The sequence below is a fragment of the Dendrobates tinctorius genome, unplaced genomic scaffold (genome assembly GCF_039654945.1).
Source record: "Dendrobates tinctorius isolate UK_male_01 unplaced genomic scaffold, ASM3965494v1 ptg000105l, whole genome shotgun sequence".
NCBI lineage: Eukaryota > Metazoa > Chordata > Amphibia > Anura > Dendrobatidae > Dendrobates > Dendrobates tinctorius.
Genome location: NW_027361773.1, coordinates 8,175,890 through 8,198,512, shown reverse-complemented (window position 1 = coordinate 8,198,512; position 22,623 = coordinate 8,175,890). Strand labels below are relative to the sequence as shown.

The window sequence follows — 22,623 nt, the reverse complement described above, 5'->3', positions numbered from 1 at the left end:
CCCAAATCTGCTTGTTTAGAAAGGAGAGAAAGAGGCTCCGTTATAATATTTTTTAAGCATTGGATTACAATAGTAAAGGTGGTGTGTAAAGTGTAAAAAGGCTTGTACCAAAAATGCAGGATGAGGGAGACCTTTACGTTTTATACAGTTCGTTAGATATTTGGGGATGTCGAAAGGACTAATTTATATACATATCTTCACTACAGCTTGCTTACGATTGGGTTAATGCCATGCCGGGGAAAACGGACACAATCCCAGAGACAAATCTCTGCTAGGCACCCTTTGTATTAGTGGAAATTATAAGCTGAACTTTACAAGCTAATATCTCTGCAATGGAGATGAGAAATTTAAAAAATTAAAACTAGCTTTCATTCAGCTCGGTAGCCATTATTTCTTGCTGTCACCAGTTTAAAATGCTAAAACTGGTGATACGTCTTTTTTAAGAATTTGGCTGTAACACCTTGCTTCCAAATTCCGCACGTCACTTTCACAAGGCTTTTAAGAGTTTCTACCTTGATGCATCTGCGCTATTTTGATGGCACCAAAGGAACCTAAACAGTATTAGTTATGAGGTTCCCGTGTTATGGCTGATTATTCTATGGGTTTTTTTTTTAGAATTTCTGCTTTTGTAACCTTTTCTTTCTGTCATCATGTTAAAATGTTTTAAGTCTCTCACCCGACATTATGGAGCTTCTCTGCTTTGAGCAACGTCTACTTGTTAGAAGGTTCTCTTGACAATATACAAGAGTCGCTTCGCAATAATATAATATCCCCTGTGTTATCCCACATCTTATCTGTAATCTGCCAGTGTTGAATTTCACATCACTAACACCAAAAGGTAAATTACATTACACAATGCCTGTATAAACACGAGAAGCAATGGAATGAAACTCAAAGGGAGAACATACAGATTAGATATTAGAACAAACTTTCTTGACAATGAGGGTGATCAATGAGTGGAACAGGCTGCCACGAGAGGTGGTGAGTTCTCCTTCAATGGAAGTCTTCAAACAGAGGATGGACAGACATCTGTGTGAGATGGTTTAGTGAATTCTGCATTGATCAGGGGGTTTAGGTCACTTCCAACTCTAACACTCTATGATTCTATGAAGGCAGAATTGAACAGGTTCTGCAAAGTGACAGACAGCCTTTGTAGCTACTCATCACTTTGACCAAGAGATGGTCATTTTGAGTGGGGCACCATAACTCTGTTAACGTAAAGCCCTATCATAATTGATAGGACATGTGATTGGCATTGCAAGGTTGCCATTGCAACAGTCATGCTTGATTAGTAGCAGTGTTTTATCCAGCAGGATAGTGGGCCCCACAACCCCTTTAAAGTTAACCGTAGACTTGAGATAAGTTACTCATTTCACAGCTGTGCTGCCTAAAAAGTCAAAAACATAGACACTCCGATTCACATTGTTCTTAGAGCCACTGATTTTAAAGAGAACAGAAGCAATGGATAGGTTAAATACATCCTTTCAACAGGAGAAAGGTAAACAAGAACCATAGCATTGTCAAAAATCCAGCATTTACTGACATTCTCATATTTTCAGCAGCTTATGGAGATTTGTTCTGTTAGTGATCAGTTGATTTTGGAAACTTTTTTGTGTATATGGACATAACAAAGGATTATTAAATAGAATATGTGACCTTTGAAACATCCGTTCCTATGTTACATTGTCTGTTAGAAAAAATAAAAAACAAATGATTGTTTAGCTAAAGGAGGGGCCGAGCAGTGGAGTGTAGTGTCCTGTGTTTTTCCAATCTTGACCACAAAAATTACAAATTCTCAGATAATTTAAGTAGTTGTGATCCCTTCTCCGCCCAAACTTTATAGATTTTCCATCTGTTTAGAACATAACTGCACTAAATTAACAGTTAAAAAAAAACAACAACACCCCTTTACCAAAATGTGTCTGTAATGCAATTGTTGGCTAGGCCTGCAATACGTTTTTTTCTAGTGTTGATAAAAACTGCCCCAAAAAAACAAAATAATATACCGTACTTCCGTATTTCTCATGTCAATCTAAAAGCTGATAAGTTAAAAATAAATACAAAATTACTCTTCCTTTTACATATTGAAAAATTTTTTTGCCATTATACTGTCCTCATACACGTTAGCAGGGTGTGCAATGAGACATGTAGCTAAACCCCCTGTCTTCTTTAAGAAAAAGAGCTGTAAAATTGTAACCTTCTTTTATTGATTGCAGATGTGACAGGAAAGGGTGAAACTATAGGATGCAATAACAGGAGCATTTCAGAATATATAACTGCACAGAGCATAAAAATACAGATAGTCTGCAATACACAGTAACATGAGGTAATACATAGGTACCATGAGGTAATACATAGGTACCATGAGGTAATACATAGGTACCGTGAGGTAATACATAGGTACCGTGAGGTAATACATAGGTACCATGAGGTAATACATAGGTAACATGAGGTAATACATAGGTACCATGAGGTAATACATAGGTACCACGAGGTAATACATAGGTACCACGAGGTAATACGTAGGTTCCATGAGGTAATACATAGGTTCCATGAGGTAATAGACTGGCCTATCAGACTGGCCTATCGCCTCAACATATTAACCTAATCTATCCCTGTGTGGCACAGCCAAAAGTGTTACCATAACCAGGTTCCCCGCATCATGTTCCCACATGCTTTATGCATCCATTAGCCGTCTGCATCCGTACTGTTACACACTTAACATTATGGCTGGTCCATACAATCAGGGCAACTGTTACCACCCACCTTTCGTGTCTCCCCTTTTTTCCTCATAGACTGTAAGCTTGCGAGCAGGGCCCTCATTCCTCTTGGCATCTGTTATGATCTATGTGATTATTGTTATGCTGTAATGTATATTGTCTGTACAAGTCCCCTCTGAAATGTAAAGTGCTGCGGAATATGTCAGCGCTATAGAAATAAAATTTATTATTATTATTATTATTAATACATAGGTAACATGAGGTAATACATAGATAGTGTTTACCAGCTATGCTTAGAGCAGGCTGTTTAAGAAGCATGAAGAACACAAATGATGTAGTTTCTCCTAAGAAAAATGGAGGGATAATGGCTGCTGTTCCCTTCACAGTGTCATAAACAAGACTATGATGTAACAGGAACAATCCCACAATACATTGCAAATTAAACTAGAATCTCTGCATTAAATGGCCAGAAGGTGGTGCTGTTACCTTACAGTATAAAATATATGAAGGATTAATACACACAAAAATGACTTTCTAGACAGCAATTATATGGTTGGACAGAACACTTCCCGCTTGACGTCAGCCGACGTCACTATTGTGTTTATTGGACGAGAACAGCAGAACGAGTTCCCCTAGTGGCCTGAGGAACAATTTGGTCTCGCCTTGTTTTCCTATTTTTACTTCCACCTTACGTAAGATTCCATCCTTACTTGGGAATGCCTTGGTAATAAGACCTAATGGCCATTCATTTCTCCGAGACTGACAGTCTTTCATTAGTACTATGTCGCCAGGCTGGAGGTTAGGCTTGCTGGTTTGCCACTTTCTCCTCTGTTGCAGAATAGTAAGGTACTGTTTTTTTCCACTTGTCCCAAAAGGCATTGGAGAGACTCTGTACTTGTTTCCATCGACTCCTGTAACGGTTTTTAACATTAAATTCTTCAGGGGGAGAGCAATTAGTCGGTCTTCTGCGTAAGCAGCAGGGCTGGGGTGAGAACAGTTGGGTCATCAGGATCACTGGAAATTGGAGTCAACGGTCTGGCATTTATGATGGCTGACACTTTGGCCATGAATGTTGTCAAGCTTTCGTGTGTCCGTCTTGCAGATCCTTCCTGTAAGAAGATTGAATTGCGGAATCTCCTTGCGACACCTATCATTCACTCCCATACACCTCCCATGTGTGAAGAATGTGGTGGATTAAAAGTCCAAGTACACCCATGTACACTTAAGTATTTTTCTACGTCCTTCATATCCAAGTTGGAAGACAGTTGCAGTTCTCTTGCTGCTCTGAGTTTCCTCAGAACACTATCTTTTGGTATTGGTCGTTGATTGGTTAAACAGTTGATTTCTTTGGCATAGTTTTCCCGTTGTACAGCTTGGATAATTATATTCTTCGACTGCTCTAGCTGTAGAGCTGTGTGGACGTGTTTACCATGGTGCCAGTGGTCCTCAATGTCTTGAAGTGTAGGTGCTAACTCTGTATGACCGTTCTTACATATCTTCTCCATGAAAGTTAAGAAATGGTCTTTCATCTCTGGTTTATTATGGAAGCTGTGCATGAGGGAGACTGTTGTGAGTTCATTTTCCCCTTCGTCACTGAGGTCTGGTGAACTCCCTATTCTGGTGAAGGAAGGTAATGAGCCTGATTATCAGGCACCTGAGCCTGATGAGGATGACTGGCTGAGTGGAGTCACGGACTGGATATAAGGCTGCCGACGCCCTTCTGCCCTGCGGGTGATTTCTCTGTGGACTTCTAGGACACCAGTCTGATTCCTGCTCCTCTAAAGCTAAGTTTTTTGCTTTGCCTGTTAGCATTAGTGTTTTGTTTTTGTTTTCCTTGCTTTTCTGGATTCTGCCATTCCCTGCTGGGGTGAGCTGAATCTCCTTTTGCCTGTAGCTCTGTCTTCAGAATATTCCTGAGTACTGACATAGCTTTTTTGAAGCCTAGCGTCTTCAGGGCCTTTTTCACTGTCTGTTGGCTCTTATTTTCATAGGGTTTTTCACGGATTGCAGACAGCAGCCTTCCTGTCCTTTTCTATCTAGTTAGCTTGGGCCCCGTCTTTGCTCAGTCTATCTTTCTGCCTGTGTTAGTGTTTTCATCTTGCTTCACTGTCATTATATGTTGGGGGCTGCCTATTGCTTTGGGGTCTGCTCTGGGGCAGTTTAGATTTCCCCTTTCTTTCTTTAGGCCTATTTATTTCTCCGGCTGTGATCGAGGGGTCTAGGGCATCGTAGGAACCCCCCACGGCTACTGCTAGTTGTGTTGATGGGTTCAGGGGTCTGCAATCCGATAGCTGCCAACTTCTCTGGTTTTCTGGACTTAGCTAGCATTTCTGTTTTTACCTCCTACGGTGACTCAATCATAACAGGAGACAAAGTATTTGTAAACTTGTTCTCTGTTGTTAGGCAAGCGTTGTCTTTGAGGCTTGAAGAGTAGAGATGTAATCCAGCTCTTCGTTTTGTCCTGCACCATTCCTTGCTCCATCATCTCTAGGAACAGTCTATCTTCAAATGACATTGCTGTACTATTATCTTCTTTGGTCTTGCGGAAGACCGTACACCCAAGGTGATCTTTGTCGCAATTCTGATTGCAATCATCATTGGCACGACTCGCTAAGATACATGGTGCTGAAGTGCTGTGTAGCATCTCCTTTATGAAGTAGTGATTTTCACATGGTTGAAGGAGAGAGAGATCAAGCGTACTGGTAAGCATGTTGTTAACCACTGTCGGTTTGTGTGCTTCTCCTAAACAGTCCTCTCCTACAATGACCCACCCAAGGTCGAGTCTCTGGGCATATGGAGCATTGTGAGAGCCATTGATATGCTGCCTAACCTTGTGGACTCATAGAATATCTCTCCCAAGGAGCAAGACTATTTGAGCCTCTGGGTCAAGGTTAGGAATCAGGCGTTCTATACGCTTCAGGTGAGGATGATACGATGCCACTTCAGGCGTAGGTATCTGTGACCTGTTGTCAGGAATCTGGTTACATTCCAATATGGTTGGTAAGGTCAGACACATTTGGCCATCTATAGACTCGACTACGTAGCCTGTTGCTCTTCTACCAGCTGTCTCTACTATACCGGCACAAGTTTTCAAAGAGTAGGGGGCACTAGGTCCTCTGACGTTAAAGCTATCAAAGAAGGCAGACTTGGCTAATGACCTGTTACTCTGATTATCTAAAATCGCGTATACTTTGATGGTTTTGTCCTTTTTGTCTGCCGGGTAGACTCTCACTAGGGAAATTTTAGAGCAGGACTTGCCTCCTATGAGATTTCCACAAACTTCTGTACACTTAGAAGTAATGGCTGGATTGTCAGTATTTGAGTCATTCAGCTCCCCGCTATGCTCTTGGGGCAAAGCATCCGATGGTGGTCCAGGGTGTAGAACTGAGTTATGTTCGGTGCTGTCACATTCGGTACACCTTGCACTAACCTCACAGTCCCTGGCGAAGTGGGATGTTGAAGAGCAGCATTTGTAGCAGATGCGGTTCTCCTTAAGGAAGGCCTTCCTTTCTTCCAATGACTTTTCTCTGAAAGCTCTGCACTTAAGTAAGGAATGTGACTTCTTGTGTTAGGGACACTGCCTGCTTGGGTCCTTGGATCTGTCTTCTCCTTGACTGGAGCTGAACTCTTTGCGAACTGAACCTGTGGAAGAAATTTTAGTTTTGTGGACCTCTACAGTTGTTCTACGAGGTTTACTAACAGAGTTATTGGCACATGACAGCATGAAATCAAAGCTAGGATCATTTCTAATTTTTGCTTGTTCTGAGACAAAATCTACAAACACATTGAATGGAGGAAATGGTACATTGTAAGTCTGTTTATACCTAGAACCATATGTAACCCATTTGTCTTGCAGGTTATATGGGAGTTTTTGAACTATGGGGTTCACACCTCCAGCAGTGTCGAGATATGTGAACCCCTCAAGATCTCCTTCTGCTTTTGCTACACACAACTCCATTAACAAGTCAGTTAATTCTCTGAGCTTTGAATAATCCTTGTTCACTATTCTAGGAAAGTCCTCTATTCTTTTAAACAAGGCACTTTCTATAACCTCTCCTGAGCCATAGCATTCATCAAATCTATTCCAAATTCTTTTGAGGCTGACATCTGGATAATTTAGATTAATGTCTCTGATTCTCTTTGCGTGTTCGGCAGACTCACTTCCTAGCCATTTTACCAAGAGATCCACTTCTTCACTACATGATAGACCTATGTCTCTTAGGGTATTTTTGAAGGAGGCTCGCCAAGCCCTGTAGTTTTCAGCGCGATCACAGAACTTTACAAGTCCCTTAGTGACCAACTCACGTCGAGCAAGGAACTTGGCAAAGTCCATCGTGGCTTGATTGGCACTAATGCCAGCTGATGAAGTGTAGTCAGAGTACATGTATGCTGTGCGATCATACCTGTTAGATGTCTCTGGTTTGGTCCAACTGCTGTAGTACCTTTCTGAAGCGAAGGGATTCTCTTTAAGCCGGGACAGATTCCGGATCTTCTATTCTGGAGAAAGATTATTGTAGTCAGGATCATCCCAATGTGTATTTCCTTGCTTTTGGCAGGGAGACTGATAATTGGCTTTCTGGGGGTCCGAATTATCTGGTTGGCTTGACTTGTTGACAAAATGCTCTGTCTTCACCTGTGGGTCTGGATCGTCATTTGATTTGGAATGCTGATGGACGTACTCTGCAGTACACTGCAATGGATCGTGAGTAACTTGCTGTAGGCCTAGCACACTGCTGCGTCTGCTGTGTTCATCGTCAGAATATACCGCAGCTTCTAAGGCTTCTGCTTCTGCTATGGCAGCTGCTGTTTCTTTTTCAGCAGCAAGTTTCTGTAATGTTGCTTCAAGGTGCGCTTTCTCTGCAGCCAGTGACGCTTTTTCCATATCCAGGCATGATTGTTGTAGTTTCAATTCTATCTCTTGCTCAGATAGTCTGCAATACACAGTAACATGAGGTAATAAATAGGTACCATGAGGTAATACATAGGTACCGTGAGGTAATACATAGGTACCATGAGGTAATACATAGGTGCCATGAGGTAATACATAGGTAACATGAGGTAATACATAGGTAACATGAGGTAATACATAGGTGCCATGAGGTAATACATAGGTGCCATGAGGTAATACATAGGTAACATGAGGTAATACATAGGTAACATGAGGTAATACATAGGTGCCATGAGGTAATACATAGGTGCCATGAGGTAATACATAGGTAACATGAGGTAATACATAGCTGATGATTACCTATTTAATACAACAACGTTATAAGCACAGGATTATAACACCTAGATAGTGCTTACCAACTATGCTTAGAGAAGGCTGTTTAAGAAGCATGAAGAACACAAATGATGTAGTTTCTCCTAAGACATATGGAGGGATAATGGCTGCTGTTCCCCTCACAGTGTCATAAACAAGACTATGATGTAACAGGAACAATCCCACAATACATTGCAAATTAAACTAGAATCTATGCATTAAACGTCCAGCAGGTGGTGCTGTTACCTTACAGTATAAAATATATGAAGGATTAATACACACAAAAATGACTTTCTAGACAGCAATTATATGGCTGGACAGAACAGCCATGTAACTCTAAGATAAGCAAATCCAAACTTTAATAAGGCTCTTTTATACAGGCTGATTTCAGCTGCTATTTAGTGCCAATTGAATATATAAAAGCTGATTAGCACTTGTTTATTGACCCATTCACATAAGCCGTCAAAACTGTGTGGGAAAAATGATTGTGAATACGACTGATCTGTCCGCATCATGTTGTCGGCAGCACATTCACTGTTTAAGGCTATGTGCACGCGTTTTTGGATGAGCGGAATTGCATCAAATCCACAGTGTAGTGCACAGCCAGAATTGCTGTGCACATGCTGCGGAAAAATCAGCGCAGATTTGCAGTGTTTTATTTTCTGCAGCATGTCAATTCTTTTTGCGGATCTGCAGCGTTTCTGCACCCATTGACTTCCATTGTGTCAGACAAATCTGCAGCAAAACCGCATTTGTAAAAAAGATCTGCGGATTTGCTGCAGATGTGGGTGCGATAAACGCTGCAGATCGGGAGGAGAGAAGTGTGTGGGTGGAGACTGTGTGCATGTCTGTATGTGGGGGGTCTGCGTGTATGTGTGCAGGTCTGTGTGTCAGCGTGTGTCCCTGTGCGTGTGCGTTTCTGTGTAAGCAGCGGCTGTGGGCTGGTGTTTGTAGCCGGGGGGGCAATATCCATCGTCCCTTCCTAGGCTATGAATATCAGCCTGCAGCTGTCTGCATAGCCTTTTCTGGCTATTAATTATAGGGGGACCATGTCATTTTTTATGCGCGCTGATATTATTAGCTTGGGAAGATCCATGGGTATTACCTCCTTCCCAGGCTATAAATATCGACCCCCAGTCGCTGGCTTTCCCTCTCTGAACTGGAAAATTGTGCGGGAGCCCACACAATTTTTTTCCCTTTTTTTTTTTTAATTAACATATTGCGTTTAAGGCCGGGGTCGCACTTGGGAGAAACTAGCACGAGTCTCGCACCTCAATACCCGGCACTCGGGACAGGAGTGTGCGGCTGCATGTGCTTCTCGCAAGTGTGACCCCGGCCTAACGCAGATTTTTTTGATAGATTGATAGGTATATCGATAGATAGATCTATAGATAGATAGGTCTATAGATAGATAGAGATAGATATATCTATCTATAGATAGATGAATCTATAGATATAGAGATGAAAAAATAGGAACAGCACACCGTTTCTTGTGAAAAAGAGAGCTATTTTATTTAGCCCATGATCGCAACGTTTCGGTCCAACCAAACAAACCTTTCTCAAGATCTATAGATCTATCTATAGATCTGTCTATCTATAGATGTATCTACTGTCTATAGATATATCTATCTATAGATATATACATCTATCTATCCTATATCTATCTATCTATCTGTGTGTAAACATTCTTCAATGAAGCATGTAAAATAAGAGGTTGGACAAAGAAATTACATCTTAGGCTGGTTTCACACTTGTGTTTTTTTTGCGCTGTGTTTTAGCGCAAAAAAACATGCGTTTTTTTCCCCTATACTTTAACATGGGTGCGCATATGTGTGCATACACATGCGTTTGTACGCATTTGTATGCGCATGCGTTTTTTTGTAGTGTGCGCTCGGGCGCACAAAATGCATCCTGTTGCATTTTTTGTGCGTCCGACTTGCCCAAAAAAACCGCATGCGCACGCAATGCGTTTTTTTACAGCAAAACACCCATTAAAGTCTACGGGTGCGCATTGTAATGCGCACGTATGCACAAAAGAAGCATACTTTTTTTTTAAAAAAAAACACACCAAAACCCGCAAAAAACGCACACAAACGCATGATGCTTTTTTTTCATGCGTTTGTGTGCGCAAAAAATGCGCAGCTAAAAAACGTAAGTGTGAAAGTAGCCTTAATTCTTTTTTTTATGTTAAATAACATATGTTTATTTAGCTTACAAAAATGCATACAAATCCGCATCAAATCCGCGCGGATTTTTACCTGTGTTTTCTGCCAAGTGATGCAGATTCTGTGCAGAAAATTCCGCAGACAAATCTGCAACGTGTGCACATCCCCTAAGAGATGTCCTGCGCTGCCGAGAACAATGATTTTTCTGCTGGAATAAGTGATGCAGTCACCTGACAAAAGAGCGTTTTGCTCCTTCTATAAGTGATTGGTGGCATGTTCATACAGGATGATAATTTGAAAAAAACACTATGGCTCAAACATATGATGTGAATCCAGTCTGTGTCTGCTTCGTTTGGGGCAGATATTTATGAGGAACGAGATAGGAAGTCTATGGCTCTTTTCTTAGCGGGTACAACCTGCACTGATCTTTTGCTGCAAATATCTCATGACTATGTGTGGTAGTCCTCTGTTCCTTATATCCACTGATCCAGCATATATCATTTTCAGGGCACCCTCCACAGGCCGCTGCATGGCTAGGCCAATGTAGCCTTTATCTTTTAATAATGATTGTTGAGAAGACCATAATAAGCCTTGTTCTGCTCATCCCAGGATGGACAAAGGTAGGAGCTCGTGTGTATATACAGTGGGGAAAAAAAGTATTTAGTCAGTCAGCAATAGTGCAAGTTCCACCACTTAAAAAGATGAGAGGCGTCTGTAATTTACATCATAGGTAGACCTCAACTATGGGAGACAAACTGAGAAAAAAAAATCCAGAAAATCACATTGTCTGTTTTTTTTTTCATTTTATTTGCATATTATGGTGGAAAATAAGTATTTGGTCAGAAACAAGCAATCAAGATTTCTGGCTCTCACAGACCTGTAACTTCTTCTTTAAGAGTCTCCTCTTTCCTCCACTCATTACCTGTAGTAATGGCACCTGTTTAAACTTGTTATCAGTATAAAAAGACTCCTGTGCACACCCTCAAACAGTCTGACTCCAAACTCCACTATGGTGAAGACCAAAGAGCTGTCAAAGGACACCAGAAACAAAATTGTAGCCCTGCACCAGGCTGGGAAGACTGAATCTGCAATAGCCAACCAGCTTGGAGTGAAGAAATCAACTGTGGGAGCAATAATTAGAAAATGGAAGACATACAAGACCACTGATAATCTCCCTCGATCTGGTGCTCCACGCAAAATCCCACCCCGTGGGGTCAGAATGATCACAAGAACGGTGAGCAAAAATCCCAGAACCACGCGGGGGGACCTAGTGAATGAACTGCAGAGAGCTGGGACCAATGTAACAAGGCCTACCATAAGTAACACACTACGCCACCATGGACTCAGATCCTGCAGTGCCAGACGTGTCCCACTGCTTAAGCCTGTACATGTCCGGGCCCGTCTGAAGTTTGCTAGAGAGCATTTGGATGATCCAGAGGAGTTTTGGGAGAATGTCCTATGGTCTGATGAAACCAAACTGGAACTGTTTGGTAGAAACACAACTTGTCGTGTTTGGAGGAAAAAGAATACTGAGTTGCATCCATCAAACACCATACCTACTGTAAAGCATGGTGGTGGAAACATCATGCTTTGGGGCTGTTTCTCTGCAAAGGGGCCAGGACGACTGATCCGGGTACATGAAAGAATGAATGCGGCCATGTATCGTGAGATTTTGAGTGCAAACCTCCTTCCATCAGCAAGGGCATTGAAGATGAAACGTGACTGGGTCTTTCAACATGACAATGATCCAAAGCACACCGCCAGGGCAACGAAGGAGTGGCTTCGTAAGAAGCATTTCAAGGTCCTTGAGTGGCCTAGCCAGTCTCCAGATCTCAACCCTATAGAAAACCTTTGGAGGGAGTTGAAAGTCCGTGTTGCCAAGCGAAAAACCAAAAACATCACTGCTCTAGAGGAGATCTGCATGGAGGAATGGGCCAACATACCAACAACAGTGTGTGGCAACCTTGTGAAGACTTACAGAAAACGTTTGACCTCTGTCATTGCCAACAAAGGATATATCACAAAGTATTGAGATGAAATTTTGTTTCTGACCAAACACTTATTTTCCACCATAATATGCAAATAAAATGAAAAAAAAAAACAGACAATGTGATTTTCTGGATTTTTTTTTCTCAGTTTGTCTCCCATAGTTGAGGTCTACCTATGATGTAAATTACAGACGCCTCTCATCTTTTTAAGTGGTGGAACTTGCACTATTGCTGACTGACTAAATACTTTTTTTCCCCACTGTATGTAAGGACAGGATGGAATTGGCATTCATGTAAGTAGTTAGCATGACACTGGTCATCTATAATCATTTCCATTAATGATGGATTTACTGGCTGCTTTGCTATTGTGACAGTAAATGTATGTATTTTAAGACACAAATACCACCATTTAAGACGGGGTAATTATTTTTATCCTTTACACTTTCTCAAATATATTATTGCTTATTTCTGTTTATGTTTCATGATAAAGTACTTTTTCTAGTGAATTAACTGCTGTGTAGGTAACCGTTGTAATTCTGATAAAAATGAACATGGGAATGTGACGAAGCGTCAGTTCCTCCACATATAATAATTTGTCTTAATGGTTTCATTCTGTGTATTCTATGCAAAGCAGAAATGGGTTTAGCAACTGTAAAATAAGAATCAATAATCCTAAAAGGATGTCCCAGGCTGAGAAGAAAACTTACTGCAGTCACGCTGTGATTGCAGACTGCCGGATCGTGGGACCGTGCGATGCCCACACTGTCATGGTTCCCCGGTAATATCCTTGCAAGTGGGCATCACATGACTGCAAGTATGCAGTTGGTATAATTGTGATCACATGCCATCTACATTCTCTTGTGTTTTTCTCAGTAATACATAGAGAGAAGCTAAGAAGAATCTAGTTGGTATGTGACCGCAACTATGCAAATCATATACTTACAGTGAGATGACGGCCACAACACAAGGGATCGTGACAGTGTGAGCATCCCATAGCACCACAATTCAAAAGAGCGACTGCAGACCTTTCTACTCAGCCCAGAAAACTTATTTCATAAACATATCCATTAAAGGGCGTCTTGTCATTAGGATCTTTCCCCCCTAAATTGTCTATATGGGCACGTACTGTAGGTCATAGGAAGCTGAATAAAATGATACCATTATATCTGCGATCCAATGTCTTATTCCACTGAAAATAAGCTCCGGAGTCAAATTCTCCTGCAGATCAGTGTCCGGCCCATAGATCTTAACAGCTCATTTACATATTAAGAAAAACGTGGATTTCTTTGGAATAAGACATCCAATCACAAATATCAAGGCATCATGTTATTCAGCTTTCTATGACCACATGCCCATATAGATGGCTTAGGAGAGTGGATGCTACTGACAGATTCATTTAATACAAATTTAATTAGCAAATTATTGTTTATCACGTCATGGATTACATTTTTATCCCTTGAATTTTTCTTTTGCTGGATACTTTGATGAATTAATTTATGTTGGATATCATGTAAGTACCTAAAATACAACATTTTGTCATACAATTATACTCTTTGTCACTTAGTGCAGGGGTCCCCAACCACCGATCTGCGACCCAGGACGGGCCATTGGGGTTCTTTTGCCGCAGACCAGCAGTAAACACTGACAGTGTGCTCTGCGGCGGCTCAGAGCACACTGCAGATGCCTGCCCTGGCTGTTCATTATCACTGGGTGAGTCGGGCGTAGAGGCATGCAGCGCTTATCACATGTGAACACTGCAACGCATGTGTGGCTGCAGGCGGGAACACGCTGACATTGTTATGTGCCAGCGCTGTCTGTGGGCAGGGAGCAAGCCCTCTGCTTTCCCGCCCGTGGCCTTTGAAACACTGCAGCCGTGGCCCGACTGAAACAGCAGGGAATGAAGAGAGGAAGAGAGGTATTTTTTTTGTATATATGTGTGTGTGTTTATGTATGTGTGTGTATCTATATGTGTGTATCTGTGTGTATGTATGTGTGTATATCTGTGTATGTGTGTATCTGTGTATGTGTGTGTATATGTATGTGTGTATATATATATATATATATATGTCCCCCCCGACCCGCCTCCACTCTGCTGGGCCATGGAGGAATGGTCTTGCTGTAAGTCGGTTCCTGGTGCAAAAAAGGTTGGGGACCACCGACTTAGTGCAATGATGTCTGGGTTGTCTGACCAGAATCTAACGCCTCTAAGCCAAGGCATACATACTGTATTTTAAGGCAAACTAGGTGTCTGCAATGGGGTAATAAAATGAAGGGGACTCAGCACTTTCTTTATCTCTTCCTCTTTGCTACTTATAACCAGTGTAGAATTTGATCTTCCAGTACAGAGTGGAACAAAGGGTGGAGAATTGGCTGAAGGGTCATGAAAAGGGTGTGACGTGAGAGAACTTTATGCAATGAGTTTACAATCTGGTCCAGGTTGACTTTAATCCTAAAAAGGTTTAAATACAAACGATCACAGGAGTAATCACCATGTCAGGTAACTGTTAAGAGCTATCATTATGTGGATCAATTTACCATTTATATGAAATATTCAGATAAAATGTAGGTGATGATTTACCTCTACAAACAGAAATAATGAAAGATGAATATTACATAAATTTTTACATGTAAGCCATCTTGGCCCATACAGACTAGAATCTATAACAGATGTCTCTGTTATGTGTGTGACCTTACTTGTCTGCCGGTAATGTCTCTCCCACTCTCCATTTGACTGTGTAATATGTTATTGTATCTTTGCTTTAACGTTTCAATAACTATGTGTGAACTCTGGCTGGGAAACCTCTAAAGTGACAAGTCTGTTTTCACAATGTATATCCCCTTGCTTTGCTTTTTTCTGTGAGCAGCTTCAGGAAATTCTGCTGGACTACATTCCAGATCCCAAGTTGGAGCTCGTCCTGGTTATGCTGGTGGTGCCTTTTATAGTCAATGTGAGTACAGCTCTTGTGAAGCCAACCGAATATCCTTTTTTAGCATATTGTGCCTGTTTTTCTTTTTCTTTTACTATGGGAAAGGCAATGGCTGAAAACATTGAGGATTTTACCATATAAATTATGTAAACATACAATTTTATGTTAGAATCATGACAAAACATTAATTATTAAATAACTTTCAATATATGTGCAAAATCAGGCAGATTTGAGATCCTCAAAATATATCATATTAGTGGCCCATGTATGTCAGGTTTCCTAATTTTTTTTTCTTTTCAGGCTATAAAGTTTTGGGTGGTAGACAGTTTAATAATGCGAAAACACAAAGTATTAAAAGTGGAGAATGCTCTTCGCAATTGTGAAGGTGCAGATGGATTACCATCAGTAGTTGATGAAGAAACACAAGTAAGACCCCACTTCATTTAGAGACTTCACGCCTTACATTTTAATTAATATACATTCCAAACTTAATAGTTGAATTGGAGAACATTAGTGTCAAGGATAACACTGAAGGGTGTCACACAAATCCCACCGCTGCCACCAGTTTGTCAAGTGAACTCAACTCTGTTGCCTCCAATTGTCAGGACAATTATAGGATTAAGTGACGAGTGATGGACAATGCCGCGGCTGAATACATTACTAGGCCGATTATTGGGAAACTCACAGTGAGCCTATGGTATATACACCTATTATTTCAATGCATGGAATATAGATATACATACCCTGGTACAGTCACTGCCAACTCCAATAGCAAAAATAACTACTAGCTGCCACGACCGAACATTTATACAGGCCAATTGGACACCCATTATAGGTAGCGTACGGCTTCTGGGGTGCCGTTTACAGAGCAAGAGGAACAGAGCTATTACATTTTATATATTTAATCCAAAAAGGCAGGCAGTGTTATTAAAAAATATACAATGATACAAAATGGGAACAAAATAATATATTACACACGTGGTCAAAATTGTTGGTACCCCTCGTTTAATGACAGAAAAACCCACAATGGTGACAGAAATAACTTGAATCTGACAAAACTAATAATAAATAAAAAATCTATGAAAATGAACAAATGAAAGAAAGACATTGCTTACAACCATGCTTCCACAGAATTAAAAAAAAAAAAATAAAACTCATGAAATAGGCCTGGACAGAAATGATGGTACCCTTAACATAATATTTAGTTGCACAACCTTTTGAGGCAATCACTGCAATCAAACGATTCCTTTAACTGTGAATAGAACTACTGCACCTCTCGACAGGTATTTTGGCCCACTCCTCAAGAGCAAACTTCTCCAGTTGTCTCATGTTTGAAGGTTGCCTTTTCCAGACGGAATGTTTCAGCTCTTTCCAAAGATGCTCAATAGGATTTAGGTCAGGGCTCATAGAAGGCCACTTCAGAATAGTCCAATGTTTTCCTCTTAGCCATTCTTGCGTGTTTTTAGCTGTGCGTTTTGGGTCATTATCCTGTTGCAAGACCCATGACCTGTGACTGAGACCAAGCTTTCTGACACTGGGCAGCACATTTCTCTATAGAATCCCTTGATAGTCTTGAGATTTAATTGTACCCTGCAAAGATTGTAGACAGCCTGTGCCAGATGCAGCAAAGCAGCCCCAGAACATATCAGAGTCTCCTCCATGTTTCACATTAGAACAGTGTTCTTTTCTTGATATGCTTCATTTTTCTGTTTGTGAACATAGAGCCGATGTGCCTTGCCAAAAAATTCCATTTTTGTCTCATCTGTCCATTGGACATTCTCCCAGAAGGTTTGTGGCTTGTCAACATGTAGTTTGGCAAATTCCAGTCTGGGTTTTTTATGATTTTTTTTCAACAATGGTGTCCTCCTTGGTCATCTTCCATGATGTCCACTTTGGCTCATACAACAATGGATGGTGCGATCTGACACTGATGTTCCTTGAGCTTGAAGTTAACCTTTAAGCTGTTTAGAAGTTTTTCTGGGCTCTTTTGTTAAGAATCATAGAATCGTAGAGTTGGAAGGGACCTCCTGGGCCATCTGGTCCAACCCCCTGCTCAAAGCAGGATTCGCTAAATCATCCCAGTCAGATGTCTGTCCAGCCTCTGTTTGAAGACTTCCATTGAAGGAGAACTCACCACTTCTCGTGGCAGCCTGTTCCACTCATTGATCACTCTAACTGTCAAAAAGTTTTTTCTAATATCTAATCTGTGTCTCCTCCCATTCAGTTTCATCCCATTGCTTCTAGTCTTTCCTTGTGCAAATGAGAATAAAGTTGATCCTTCTACAATGTGACAGCCCTTGAGATATTTGTAGACAGCTATTAAGTCTCCTCTCAGTCTTCTCTTTTGCAAACTAAACATTCCCAAATCCTGCAACCTTTCCTCATAAGACAGGGTTTGCAGACCGGTCACCATTCTGGTCGCTCTTTTCTGAACTTGCTCCAGTTTCTTGATGTCTTTTTTAAAATGTGGTGCCCAAAACTGGACACAATATTCCAGATGAGGTCTGACCAAAGAGGAGTAGAGGGAAATAATGACTTCACGTGATCTAGACTGTATGCTTCTGTTAATACATCCTAGAATTGCATTTGCCTTTTTTGCTGCTGCATCACACTGTTGACTCATATTCAGTCTGTGATCTATTAGTATACCCAAGTCTTTTTCACATGTGCTGTCACTTAGCCCTATTCCTCCCATTCTGTATATGCTTTTTTCATTTTTATTGCCCAGATGTAGTACTTTGCATTTCTCCCTGTTAAAAACCATTCTGTTAGTTGCTGCCCACTTCTCCAGTTTATTTATATCTTTTTGAATCCTCTCTCTCTCTTCTCTAGTATTAGCTATCCCTCCTAGCTTTGTGTCATCAGCAAATTTAATTAGTTTACCCTCAATTCCTTCATCTAAATCGTTGATAAAGATGTTGAACAATACAGGGCCCAGGACAGAGCCCTGTGGTACCCCACTTGAGACATTCTTCCAACTGGATATGCAGCCATTTACGACCACTCTTTGGGTCCGATCACTAAGCCAGTTATGAATCCACCTAACAGTTGCCTTGTCCATTCCATACTTAGTCATTTTTTCAATAAGGATTGTATGAGAGACTTTGTCAAATGCTTTGCTGAAGTCAAGATATACCATATCTACAGCATTTCCTTGATCCACCCAATCAGTGATTCCGTCATAGAAGGAAATTAAGTTAGTCTGACATGACATATTAGTTACAAACCCATGCTGACTCAGTTTAATCACTTCATTCTTATCCAGGTACTGACATACATGTTGTTTAATAATTTGTTCAAAGATCTTTCCTGGTATAGAAGTCAGACTCACCGGCCTATAGTTGCCTGGGTCCACCTTCTTCCTCTTTTTGAAGATAGGAACAACATTTGCTCTTCTCCAGTCTTCTGGGACTTCTCCTGCTCTCCAAGAATTTTCAAAGATTATGGAGAGGGGTTCAAAAATTTCTTCTGCTATCTCCAGTACTCTGGGGTGTAATTCATCTGAACCTGGAGACTTGAATTCATTTAGGTTAGCTAAGTGTTTCATCACTATCTTTCTGTTTATAGATATCCTGGATTCTTCTATTCCCTTAATAGGACAGTGAAGAACAGTTGATGTTACATTTCCTTTCTGAGAGAAAACAGATGCAAAATAGGAATTTAAAAGTCCAGTCTTCTCAACATCCTGTCTTACCATTTCATCATTTTCATCCTGTAAAAATCCTATAGCATCTTTGACTTTTCTTTTACTTTTGACACATCCCCAAAATCCTTTATTATTGCTTTTGACATCTCTTGCAAGCCTCAATTCATTTTCAGCTTTAGTAATCTGATTTGTGCCCTGCAGGTTCTACAGACAGCATTATATTCTTCTTTAGATATGCCTCCCTCTTTCCATTTTATAAACATTTTTTTCTTCCTTTTTAGCATGTGCTTAAGTTCTGTGTTCATCCATCCTGGTTTCCTTAAATGCTTCCTATTCTTCCCTCTTTTCGGAATTGTTAACAACTGTGCTTTGAGAATTTCATTTTTCAAGATTTCCCATCCTTCCTGGACATTTTTGTCTTTAAGGATATCCAGCCATTGGATCCCTCCAATTCTCTTTCTGAATCCCTTAAAATCTGCCTTTCTGAAATCTAACCTTGATGTCTGAGTCTTCATAGGTCTTCCGCCTCTAGTTATCCAAAATTCTAAAATAGCATGGTCGCTACCTCCTAGGGTCCCAGCCACTTTTACCTCCTCAACCATTTCCTCCCTGTTTATAAGGATTAGATCCAAGGTAGCAGTTCCCCTTGTTTTCTCCCCTACCTTTTGGAAGATAAAGTTGTCAGCAAGAGAGGATAAGAATTTCCTTGACCTGTTAGTTTTGCCTGAGAGAGATTCCCAACAAATGTCTGGATAGTTGAAATCTCCCATGACAACTATGTCATATTTTTTGTTAACATTTGTATTATCTGCCTCTTTCATTTGTCAGCAATTTTCCTCCTGCGGCCATGTCCAGGGAGGTTGGCTACAGTCCTACGCAGCTTAAATTTCTGAATAATATGTGCAACTGTAGTCACAGCAAAATCAAGCTGCTTGGAGATGGTCTTATAACTTTTACCTCTAATATGTTTGTCTATAATTTCCTTTCTAATCTCCTGAGACAACTCTTTCATTCGCTACCTCTGGTCCATGTTGAGTGTGATACACACCATGTCACCAAACTGCAGTGTGCAGGCGCTGGGTCTTTCCAACCTTTCCCGGCGCCTGCGCAATGCAGTACTTGGCTCTGCCCTCAACAGATCAGTATGCCTGCGCAGGAGCCACGACACGAAGCAAGGAAGATGATGACATCGCATGAAGATGGGAGTCGCCGGACCCGGACCTGCAACACCCATCGGACCGGACCTCCCCTGGGTGAGTATAATAAAACTTGTTTTTCTTATCTTTCAGGTTAGATTGGGGGCTTCTTGAATGCTATAGATAAGCCCCGAAAGGCAGTGGCCCCAGCTTATAGCTGAAAAATGACGTGACAGGTTCCCTTTAAATGTTTGGTAAGGGTCAGGTACTGGGTCCCCCTATAGGTAGAACAGAGATCTGCTGTCCTCAGTTCTGTAAGATGTATCCTTACCAAATGCAGAGTTGGCTATGTGGGTGCATGAATTCTACTTCTTGGTACGCTGTAGCTACAATTTCCTGGCATTCTACTGATAATGGGTAAAAATCTAGCATGAGTGAGTATTATCAGCACAGGAACTTGAAAATGTTTCTGACTTCTCAGCTTGAGCGTTTGGCTTTTAGCATTCTTGTACAGAGGAGCAGCTCAGGGTTGTGAGCAGGTGTTTGCACACACTGCAGCCAAGAAATCATGAGTCACTAATATCCATGTCCTTTCCTACTAGACGTTCCACTTCCTATACACGTCCCGGGAAAGTTTAGCTAAGAATTATAAGATGCAGTTTTGACCATAAAATACATTTCATTATGTCATGATTCTGCATCTAGATTGTCAAGCGAAAATCTGCTTACCTTAAATGTTTTTGGATAGAACTATAATGAAGCTTAAAGAATTCTCTTGCGCTGTCTAACATTAGAAGTTTAAAAGAAACTCCATAATACAGTCATCCATGCTCCTTGATGACCATTTTACCAACACCACTTCTAAGTTGCAGAGTGAAAAACCTCCTCCTTTACTGAAGGTAAACTTTCTTTTGTGTAGCCTTTGAGGATGCCCCTGCTAAGGGCATGCACGGATGCAGTGCACACTTATTTGCATTTCTGTGTATAACGGTAACTGGTTAGGCCTGTTTCACACTTCCGTTTTTTGACGTCAGTCAAAATCCGCCAATTTTTCAAAAAAAATGGATCCGCCAAAAAAGGGGCGGATCCATTTTTTCCCCCATAGACTTACATTAGTGACGGATCTTGACTGACGGGCGTCCGTCCCACCCGTTTTTGGACGGATCTGCCAAGATTTTAGCATCTCCCGGGCAGATGAGACGGACCCTGCAACGTTTTTTTCTTTGACAGTTCCGCTATTTTGGAGTGCTCATGCCCGGAAGCTTTACTCCGGGAAGCAGTTTAACCATGAAATGCTGTAGCGGGAGTGGCGAAAATCTCTCTCTCTCCTCCTTTAACTTTTTCGTGCCTGCCGACTCAAGCGGATCCGTCAAATACATGGATCCGGTGACATGCGTTTGCCACACGATGGAGACGGATCTGTATTTAACGGCTGTGGCGGATTTAGCCGGCCGTTAAAATACAGAAATGTGAAACAGGCCTTACACTACAGAAGCCCGAAGCCTAAAAATGAGGGATAAAAGTAAGCAGGTGATAATTAAGCCCCCATTGTTAGTCATGTTCGTGAGGTAGTCTTCTGGAAATATTGCAAAGAACGCTGTTTGAAGGAGTCTGTCAGTCCAAACTGACAACATAAACTAAACACATAGCCTTGTAGGGATACAGTCTCTATAAAATAAAAAAAAAATCACCTTTTTAGTGTTAAAATAACTTCCTCTACTTATAAGAAACTGAAGTTTAATCAGTTATGATAATTAGGGTGATTGGTGCACCCTTAGTGTGGCCAGGAGGCTTAGTGCACCATTCCATCCATTGGTTTTGCATGCCTCGCCTTCCTCATTGGTGACTGATCGTGCTGGCTTATCTGAGCTTTCTCTGTAGACCATGCTCTCTTTAGGCAAGCCAGTGCTGTCAATCATCAGTGAGGAAGGTGAGCCATGCAAAACCAGTGGGTGGAACTGTACGCAGAGCTGTTTGGCCACACCAAGGGTGCACACAGCACTGTAATTAGCATATTTAATAAAATTTCAGTTTCTGCAGGACAGAAGATGTAATTAGGACATTTAAAGCATGAGTGTCATGATCACGTGTGTCAGGACGCAGATGTTTCCGCTGGGCGAACCCATAACACACGTGACCCTGGATACACCGCCTCCAGTGGGGCGCATTTAAATAATAAAACGTGCAGGTGGATACGCCGCCTCCACCTGGCGAATTTGGGAATTACACGTTATAAATACATTTCTGGAAACACCGCCTCCAGTACGGCGAATTTAAATAATAAAGGGGGAACCTGGGAAACATTAACAGTGGTGGGCCCTGCGATAGGGAAAAGGGAATTGGAGACCTCCTGAGCTCCCCTGAGCCAGTGTCCCTGCACTCCTGACATTCCCTATGCCGGTTTCGCACCGGGCGCCGCACGCGTACCTCAACGCCCTAGCTCGCCCTGACCCTAAACCCTCACTAGGGAATAGGTCGGTGCGGAAACTAATCCCACCACTGCACTAATAACACACATGAGGGAAAGAGACAATACAGGGGGAACACCACTTAGCTTTGCTCTGTTGCGTACGCTCCTAGCAACAGAGCCCACCACCTGTGTGCATCTACTCCTCCACCCTGATCCATCACCATAACTGGATCCATCACCATCGTGCAGCCTGGGAGCAGAGTCCATCACCACTTGCAGCAGTCCAGTACACAGAGTCCCAAGATGAGTCCAGCCTCTGCCAAGAATCCAAGCATGCTCGAGTCCAGTTCTCAGCAACCAAGTCGAACATG

At 41.6% G+C, this 22,623-nt stretch overlaps 1 pseudogene; it reads left to right on the top strand.

Moving 5' to 3' along the window:
- The window catches only part of LOC141100520 (store-operated calcium entry regulator STIMATE-like), a 140,026-nt pseudogene extending 119,519 nt beyond the window's left edge, over window positions 1–20,507 (top strand).
- The last annotated feature ends 2,116 nt before the right edge of the window (window positions 20,508–22,623 follow it).